Raw genomic sequence first — 9,853 nt, 5'->3', positions numbered from 1 at the left:
GGAACAAACTAAGGATCATTTACGAAGTCTAAACTGCTTTACCATTTGTTGGCATTTGCTTTTACTTTTAACAAAAATAGCCAAAAAGATAGTCTCTATCCTTAGTAAATTCCCAACCCAATAAAGCACAGCTAATGTACAAATAACTAAAATTCATCATGAAATGTAAGTGTCATAAGAAGGAAACACAGTGATGATGACCCAAAGGAAGTAAGGAGGGAAGGAAGGAAACAAGGAAACTTCATATCAGACTAGGCGGTGACTAACCATGGTGGAGGAGGTAACCCTTGAGATTGGCAGTGACGGTAGGATGTGGACATCCGGCAAAGGTGAGGAGAGTGCCAGGTGGAAAGATTGGCACATGGAAGTGCATAATGATGACAAGTAAGGGGTCACCGGGATTACAGGAACTGTGACGTAAAGTGTGGCGTGTGAAAGGCAAAAAAGATGGAGTCAGATTATGGTCTAATTAGTTTGGGGAGTTGGGACATTATTCCTTTTCCAGGAAGAGGTCAACATTTCTAACATGCAGGGCTACCCAGTCGGAGAGGTGGCTTTGTGTACAATGGTCAGGGGTGAAGAATGGGTAGAGGTGAGCGGACCTGGGAGGAACTAGTGCAACAGCCTGAGTGAGAATAAGAGTGATGATTAAACAATAAAATGATGATGAATGTTTATTGAGTTCTTACTGTGATACAGGCACAGTATACACACTGCCTCCTTTAATTCTTCATTGCAGGCACCATTATCTAACCTGTTGCTACAGTTGAAGAAACTGATGCTCAAGAGGTTTAAATAACTTGCTTGAGATCAAGAGCCGGTATTCCAATTTAGACACACGTTACTTTGTTTTGTTCTGTTTTAATTAAGCTTTTTATTTTGAGATAATTGTAGACTCACATGCAACAGTAAGAAATAATACAGAGATCACATGTATCCTTTACCTAATTTTCCATGGTAACATCTCTTGTGCTTCACCTGCTCAGCATATCCATTGTCCTCTGAACCCCTGGCAATCACTGATCTTTTTCTCTGTCTGATTTTTTGCCTTTTCTGAAATGTCATGTAATGGAAAAAATGAAATATATAGCCCTTTCGGATCAAGACACATGTTCTTCAACATAGGAATATTTTGAATTACGACCTTGTCTTCATCTTCTGATTTTTCCAATTAATTTAATCTTCTGGGTTTGCCACTTTTTTCTAAATTGGAATGAAGTTTTCTGTTGTTTGTTTTGTAGGGAAAAAGATCTAATCCAAGAAGCCAGGATAGTGATCAATGAGCTGATACTGTTAGAAAGCCGCTTTCCTGCCTTCCATCAATTTACAAAGGCATTGCCTATCCCCAGGGCCAGTGGTTTGTTGTCTGACTTGTATCAGGCCCCAGGAGCTAACTTTGATGCGGAACAGCAATTATCACCCAAGAAGTTTTCTTACTTTGAAGTGTCTTCATTAATTAGCTCCTCTGAAACTTGTTTAGGGGTGAGGCAAATAATTTCTTTTTAGTTTATTAATTGCCCATCTCTGAGCACCCAATCAGTCTTAATAATGCCCAAGGCCATCTTGTTAGAAAGATCAGTAAAAATGTTGGGTCTTGCAGCCTTAGTCTCACACTGGCATATTTTACTTCATCTTTTTGCTCTAATTATTTCTCTGAAGAGTTAACTACTGAATGCTCAGGTTCCAAACTCATGTATAGGGTTTGTTTTTGTTTTTGTTTTTGTTTTTTGTTTTTGAGTCACAGAGATGTTAGAAGTGAAAACTACCTTAGAGATGATCTGCTAAGAAGTAGAGAATTGATCTGCTCAGAGTCATGGGGTTAGCTGGAAGCTCAGTCTGGTTAAGAACCTGGCCCTCCTGATATTTAGAGCAATCATTCCTTGTAGGGTACATGGTACCTGTTCATAAAACAAGAGAGGAAAGAAAGAAGGAAGGAAAACTCAAAAAGCTAATCACACTGAAAGGGAATATGAAAGTTTTTATGATTAACTCATGACTATTCCCAAAGGAACTTTTTTGATGGCATACGCCATCAAAAAAAAGATAATCATGTCTTTGTGGAATTTTAGAAATTTATGATAGAGCATTTAAGAAGAACTTTTGAAAAGAAAGTCAGTGCTTCCTGGTCCTTTCTGATGAAGCCAATAAAGGGAAGAGAATAGTTTTGAGCACTCAGGGGAATAATGACATAATGACCCTTGTTCTCTATTACCTCTACATTGTTCTCTTTTGTATCCAAATGAATTTTAAATGAATCTCTCCTCTGTAATATATTTGATTGATATAATATTCTTAATGGACATAGCTATGCAAATATATTTTACTTTTTTAAGACATGTAATATATATGTCTTTCAAAATTAAAAAAAGAATTAATTCACAAAAAGAACGTGCCAGAAACAGAACAGGTATTGACTTATTAACAATGAGGTGTTATATAAAAAAGCCCCCTCCCCACGTGGTAAATAGGAATATAGTGTAAATAAATGTGAAAGGAGGTGAACACTTTAAAATTAAATGCAAACCCTAAAGCTGAATACAACATTCATATATGGCTTATTATCTCACAGCAATATTATTTTCATAATGATATATGTGACATTTATACTTATTGGTCAGATGCTTCTGACTTGAAAGTTAAAAAAATGCAGAAAATGTAGTTTAGCCAATGCAAGGCATGTGTAGACAGATACATACACACATGCATACTATGCACACACATACACACACTAAGTAGAGCAAACATGTGACAGAGCAAACCTTAAACTAGCTTGGAGGGGGGTCCTGAAGTGATGACATAAGTCCAAATAGACATTACGGTGCTAAGGTTTAAGATAAAAATGAGAAGGTTGCAATAAAAACGCATGTGTCATTATGCAAAGGAGAGATGGGGGACCCCGGTCTTACAGCATATGCACTAATCAACTCAAAATGGATTAAAGATGTAAATGTAAGACTTGAAACTGTAAAAACTAGAAGAAAATGTAGGGGAAAGATCCCTGACACTGGTGTTTGCAATGGTTTTTTGAATATGGCACCGAAGCCCAGAAAACAAAAGCTAAAATAAACAAAAGCTAAAATGAACTATAGCCAATTAAGATGCTTCTGCACAGCAAAGAAGACAATCAACATGATATAAAGACAGCATATGTGTTGGGAGAAAATATTTGCAAATCATAGATCTGGTAGGGAGTTAATATTCAAAATAGTTAAGGGACTCAAACATCTTAATAGTAAATAAATAAATAAATAAATAAATAGATAAATAAACAACAATAACAACAAAAAACAAACAACTCGACTGAAAAATGGACAGAAGACTTGAATAGACATTTTTTTTCCCAAAGAAGACATACAAATGACCAATAGGTGTATAAAACTATGCTCAGCATCACTAGTCATCAGGAAAACGCAAATTAAACCCACAGTGAGATATCACCTCAAACCTGTTGGGATGACTATTACCAAAATGACAAAAGATAAGTGTAGTCTAAGTGTGGGTAAAAGCAAACCCTGTGCACTTTTGATGGGAATGTAAATTGTTGCAGGCATTATGGAAGAGTATGGGGCTTCCTCTAAAAACAGAGCTACCATGTGATCCAGCAATCCCACTCCTCAGTACACAAAGAAAATAAAAGCAATGCCTTGAATAATCTAAATGTCCTTGATGGATAAATGGGTAAAGAAATCATAATTATATCTATGTATCTATGCCTATATAATTTGCTTTAAAAATGAGGGAGATCTTGTGTTTTGCAATAGCATGGATGAATCTGGAGAATATTATCTTAAGTGAAATAAGCCAGACTTAGACAAATAATGTATGATCTCACTTACATGTGAAATCTAAAAAGGTCAAATCCATAGGGGTAGAGGTTAGAACAGAGGTTACCGGGGGCAGAGATATGGGGGAAATAGAGGGATCTTAGTCACAGGGTGCAAGGTTTCAGTTGTGTAAGGATGAATAAGTTCTAGAAATTGAATGTACGGCATGGTGGCTCTAGTTAATAGTTTCTGCATATTATACTGGAAATTTGTGAAGAGGTTGGATCTCAGGTGTTCTCACCACACCCCAAAAATGATAATAATGTGAGGAAATAGATATGTTCATCAGCTGGACTGTAATAATTATCTCACTGTGTATATGTATGCCACTCATCATGTTATACACCTTAACTATATACAGGTAAAAAAAATTAAAGAAGAATGGGGAGGTTTAGTTTCTCCCTTTCACATCATAAAATTGTACGAGTAATTTGTTGTCTACATTCAGCAGTCACTATAATTTTTATTGTTAATGCATTTATATTAAAAATAATATACACACAGTAAATATTCCAATAAGTTATGCAAATGAGTACATGATAAGAAGTGATGGTTGCAGCCCAGACCTCCCACTTCCCTGTATGACATGGGTCAGTATAAACAGTTCTGTGTTTCCTCTCAGAGGATTTGTATCCATTTACAGGAATATGTATGGATATATCTTTGCATACCCTGGCAGATGGGAAGATACTGTACACACTGTGGCATTTTTTTTAACTTAAACAATAACTCAGAGATGAATATGTTTCAGCATATTAACTAACTCACTCGCTCAGCATGAATTTATCATGTGCTCCCATGCTGGGTACCATGCAGGGGGCCGGGCCAGGGCAGGGGTATAACGCACTGGTGAGCAAAGGTAAATTTGGACCCAGCTTTCCTGGGGGTTGTGGTTTAGGGAAGAGGCAGGGAAACAGACAGCTGCAAATACATGTAAATTGTTCAGCATGATAAGGGCTACGAGGTTGGGGTTCTTGGTCGTGGACGCTTGGGAGGACTTGGATTCTGTGAGTATTTGGAGCGGCAGAGCCTGGCTGGTGGAAGGTGCCTCTTGTACAGATACTCTGCACATGGCGTTATTCTTACACACCACAAGGTGGCAAAAGTTCTCCAAGGAAAGTGTCTTTCCTTGCTAGGATGAAGTCGGAATGTATTTTTTGACTGTGCACATGTGGACATAAATAATTATACAGAAAAGTAAAATCTGTAAACATGTCATTCGTGCACAATGTCACTAATTGTATTTGGTGCTCTCCTATCCCACCTGTCGTGATGAAAGACTTGAAGTCATGATGCAGGAGAGATTTGTAGATTTTACAGAGGCTCTAAGATACAGCACTTTGACCGACATACTATCGTTTCTTCCTTTTCTTTCCAAGGTTCAGATACGAATCCTTGCATACGCCATCAAAAGGCAATGCTTTTGAAATTTACAAACAAAACACATTTTATATATTTAAGATGTACAACATGATGCTTTAATATGCATTGTGAAATGATTGTGACCATTAAGCTGATTAGCACATCCATCACTTCATGTAGTTACCATATTTTTGTGTAAGAGCACTTAGGTGATTTCAAGTGTACAATACAGTATTATTTACTACAGTCACCACATTGTAGGTTATACCCCCAGAACTTAATCTTAAAACTGATAGTTTGTACCCTTAGACCAACATTTCCCCATTTCTCCCACTGCCCAGCCCCAGCAACTACCATCCTACCCTCTTCTAGGAGTTTGACTTTTTTGACTTAACACATAGGTGAGTTCCTGCAGTATTTTTCTTTCTGCCTCAGAATCTTTCTATTCAGCAATGTGTCCTCCACGTTTGTTTTCACAATAGCAAGGTTTCCTTCCCTTTGATGGCTGAATAACGACTTAGTCCACGATGTTCCACAATCACCTCTGCCCCCATGCTCTTGGATGAAGTCTGCACAACTGGACTCCTTTTTCCCCGAGGCTGAGCGCTGCCCAAGGAAGCTCCTTGGTTCTGTGTGTAAATTTACATTTATGCCCCCACACTTGTGTCTCTCCTTATGGTCCCTGAAATAACTTGAATTAAAACAGGCACACAGCTTAAGTTCACCCATATACAGAACGGTTTCAATTTTGTAGAAAATGGGGAACCAATAGGATAGACCTTAAGATACTAGAGTGAAAATATGGTATAAGTTCTTGGAGAATCATCAGAGTAGCTGTGTGGAGGCAGGATGGAAAGCAGGAGGAACCAGTGGCCAGAAGTCCACTGATGGCACAAGAGTCTAAACATGAAAGGGTGACAGCCAGATGGAGCTGACGCTTTCAAGATAATGCATTGCAGCAGGTTCAGCAAGGGTTACAGAAACTGAAAACTGTTAAATCCGAGATAAACCTCTGGGAGAAAATCAGACAAGACCTGCTGTCTTCATGTGAATAGTCTATCTGGTGTGTGTGAAGTGGGGTACTGGATCAGCCTGCCAGCAGCATCCCTCTTAGTTGGGGGCGTGAAAGCAAATGTAGTTCCATTTTTAAATTTTTCATATTTTATTACAACTTGTTATTGCAACGATGAAAGCAATCTCCAAGGAAGATTTTGTTTTCCTTTATCTGGAGTGTCTGCAGACAGAGGGCCTAATTTCAATCCCCAGTTCCGGCTCCTGCCATCTGGGTGCCTCAGGTAAGTGATCTAAGCTTCCTAAACCAGTCTCCTACCTGTACATGGAGATAGTGGTAGATATGGGATTCCAGGGAGGATAAATGAGATTAAGAATGATTATTACCACGCCTGCCTCAAGTTAGGGCTTTCTGGATTTAATTTGTGCGGGAGCCAATCAGGGGAATAAAAGACAGAATGTGCTAAGAACTTTAACAAAAGAGAGCAGGTTTTGAAACAAGTCTTCTCTCCAATAAACTTTAAGGGTTTTGAGGAAAAGGACTCATGTATTAAATGGACTCAATGTATTATAATTCATTCATTCATGAGTTAATTTTTGCATACTTCCAAGTCTGCATTTATGGTTTTCTTGTTAAGAAAAAATTTTTTTTTGTATCAGTGAGGGTCTTACCAGGAGACAGAAACCCCAGCAATTATATTGACAGAGAAAATTTAAGTGAAAAGAATTGCTATTTGAATGGCTGAAGCACTGAAAAGACCAAGAGGAAAACTTGAGTATGAAAGAAGTAGCAACTTTAGGAAGCAGCTACAGCATGTAGGGCTGGGGCAAAAAAAGGGGAAAAAGTTGAGATTATTAAAACTTAAAATATTTGAAGAGCCTGAAAAGCTAACACACCTACCTCAGAGAAACTGTAGCTCTTCAGGGAAGTTCAGGGGCCCTCCCCTCCTCACCTACCACATGATCTTGAGTCCCATATATTTGAGGTGTGTGTCTTTGAGGTGCTGTAACAAGGTGTTGGAAAGACTGCAAGCTGGCATCAAATGCTACTGCAGGAACAACATTGCTATATTGGGGTGAAGAAGCATCTCTAGGGTGACACTCATGGAACAGAAAGTGAAAGCAGAAAGGAGCAAGTCTGTTCCTCCTCTCCAGGCCTCCAGCCTCCCTCTGCCTAGCGGTTTGCAATGTCCCAGTCAAAGTATCCTGAAGCGCAGTATGCGAGTGGGCTTGAAGCTGAGAAGCAACAGCTTACTAGTCAATCAGTGTTTACGATGTCTCAGCACAAATTAATCTCTCTTCCTTTGTACAAACCTTGCCAGACCATTACACTATTTTATTTCCCTTATAAATCTGATGCTGACTCTCTCACTTTCCTCTCACTGTACGTTTTACATAAATCTATAATTACATCTCTCACACATTTCCTGTGCTTATTTCATGACGGGTTCTCAGAGCGCAGATTAGGGAACTTGCTGCGGGGGGTGGGGTGGTCTTGACACTTTCATGGAGTCCATACGCTCAGTATTTTCATCAGAACCCGTGATTTTACAGATACTGGCTGTATATTTTACATTGAAGTTAACTTGAAGAATACTATTTGGGTTTTGTTATAGTGTCAGAAAAGAGTATCACAATTGTCTGGAGACGATTTAAATATTCTCCTCTTTTCTAATTGCCTGTGTGTTTAAGGCTGAATTTTCTTCATATGCTTCAACCCAAACAACCCAAACAATGTATCTTGAGACAGTTGACCCTTGAACAGCAGGTGTTCAAACTGCGTGGGTCCATCTCTATGTGAATTGTTTTCAATAGTAAATACTACAGTCCAGTCCCCTGTTTGAATCCACAACGCGAAACTGCAGATACAAAGGCGCCGTGTATATGGAGGGCTGACTATAAATTACATGTGGATTTTTGACTCCATGGAGGGTGGGTGTCCATAACATCTGCGTTGTCCTAAGATAAACTGTACACTGAATTGAGAACATATATATGAATTCAGCTGTCTTGTTAAAGCCAGACATTTATAAATATAATTATAATATAATATAATATAATATAATATAATATAATATAATATAATTAAAAATATAGAACTCTGCTCACCATATTTTTCTTGGTATGGGAATATAGTTATCTGTATTTATTAATCTATTTTATGTTAACATGCAATGGGTATATTCTTTATTTTAAATGAATTAATAAAAACATTTCTTATTTTTATATCTGAATGAAATGGTAAATATTGATTGATAAAACCTACATAAACAACATCTCTTTGGGGTCTTCAGTAATTTTTTTAAGAGTGTAGGGTGGCTTAGGTCAAAAGTTTTCAGAATCACAGTTTTAGCTGATGGTTGAATAGGTTGCACATGCTTAAACTACACCACCATTCCTGCCTCCCCAAGCTTTAGACTCCTTCCTTTACAGTGTGTAAAGGACAGTCTTGCATCTCAGCTGTATTGACTGTGGACTTCTGTTGCTATTATTTCATGGTTTATCTATCTTTGTTCAGCTTCCTTAGTCTGCCTTCCTGGCAAACTTCCCAGACCTTGCAGCGAAAATTTGCACAGTCCCACGGCACCTCAGGTGTGTGCACATGCCCTCCCAGGGAAGCCCTTGTGCTCTCCACCTGGACCTAGAAGCAGAGAGAGATGTGGTGTGGTTTATCATTATCACTATCATTATCCCTTGTGGGCTGCGAATAATTCCTGAGTGTCTCTTGTGTGGGTTATTCCCATCTGCTGAATTCTCTTTTATCACAAATGCATGAATGAAACTCAAAGCCAAGGACTTTACAGGTTAATTGGACCAATTATATTCATGATGAATGATCTGTCTCTACTTCATTCCAGAAAGGTAACTAAGCATTATAACTGGTCACTTGGCACCAGAGTAGCTCACGGAGATCTTTGCTTTTAGCAGCATATCCCAGCGGCCTGCTCAGGTTTTATGTTTTCTCCCAGTATTGTTGCCTTTGGAAATAGGATTTTTGTGGTTTGAAAGAAGGCACTTTTTATTCTAAGGTACTGTGCAAAAATCTGAACTTGAGTTGAAATTCAAATGAAGTAACTGTTCATCTTCATGAGGTAAGTACTACGTTAATAATTAACCTGGTGTAAAAGGTCAATAAATCACCATATGGACAAAAACAAAACATGTTTTAGTATAACCCAACCATAACATATTTCTACTTCATGAAATACAATAAGGTTTTCTCTCCTGTGATTATTTTTGATGGAGAAAGCTGAAATGTCTCCGAATGTCTTTTGTTCCATTCTTATCCTCCTTTTCAGTGAAACAGACAATTCGATGTGTACTTGATAGATGTTTTCAGTCTCACAAACCCTCTGTAGTTACGTGTAGCTCTCTGCGTGGCCCCGTTTCCCCTCCTGTTATCTTGCCGCAAACTCATTTGTTCCCAGAGTGCGGAAATATTTGTATGGGTGAATATTTTCATGACTTTGAAATATTTCTTTTTCTATGTGAAGAAATGAGTGGGACAGGGCTCTTTAAGAGAAGGAGTACAATTTTATCTCCACTCATCTGTATCTATTTATCTCTATGTCTCTATTGGCATTTATTTAAGTATCTGTATCTATTTCAGTATATAATATATCCCTGTAGTTGTATTTCTGTCTATATAGGTCACT

This window comes from Vicugna pacos, unplaced genomic scaffold (assembly GCF_048564905.1).
Source record: "Vicugna pacos unplaced genomic scaffold, VicPac4 scaffold_240, whole genome shotgun sequence".
NCBI classification, from domain to species: domain Eukaryota; kingdom Metazoa; phylum Chordata; class Mammalia; order Artiodactyla; family Camelidae; genus Vicugna; species Vicugna pacos.
The sequence above is the reverse complement of the archived record's forward strand: the minus strand, read 5'-3'. Positions refer to the sequence as shown.